Genomic DNA, 690 nt, shown 5'->3' on the forward strand with positions numbered 1-690 from the left:
ATTCATTCATTCATTCATTCATTCATTCATTCATTCATTCATTCATTCATTCATTCATTCATTCATTCATTCATTCATTCATTCATTCATTCATTCATTCATTCATTCATTCATTCATTCATTCATTCATTCATTCATTCATTCATTCATTCATTCATTCATTCATTCATTCATTCATTCATTCATTCATTCATTCATTCATTCATTCATTCATTCATTCATTCATTCATTCATTCATTCATTCATTCATTCATTCATTCATTCATTCATTCATTCATTCATTCATTCATTCATTCATTCATTCATTCATTCATTCATTCATTCATTCATTCATTCATTCATTCATTCATTCATTCATTCATTCATTCATTCATTCATTCATTCATTCATTCATTCATTCATTCATTCATTCATTCATTCATTCATTCATTCATTCATTCATTCATTCATTCATTCATTCATTCATTCATTCATTCATTCATTCATTCATTCATTCATTCATTCATTCATTCATTCATTCATTCATTCATTCATTCATTCATTCATTCATTCATTCATTCATTCATTCATTCATTCATTCATTCATTCATTCATTCATTCATTCATTCATTCATTCATTCATTCATTCATTCATTCATTCATTCATTCATTCATTCATTCATTCATTCATTCATTCATTCATTCATTCAT

This window comes from Nomia melanderi, unplaced genomic scaffold (genome assembly GCF_051020985.1).
Source record: "Nomia melanderi isolate GNS246 unplaced genomic scaffold, iyNomMela1 scaffold0083, whole genome shotgun sequence".
In the NCBI taxonomy this organism is placed as follows: Eukaryota; Metazoa; Arthropoda; class Insecta; order Hymenoptera; family Halictidae; genus Nomia; species Nomia melanderi.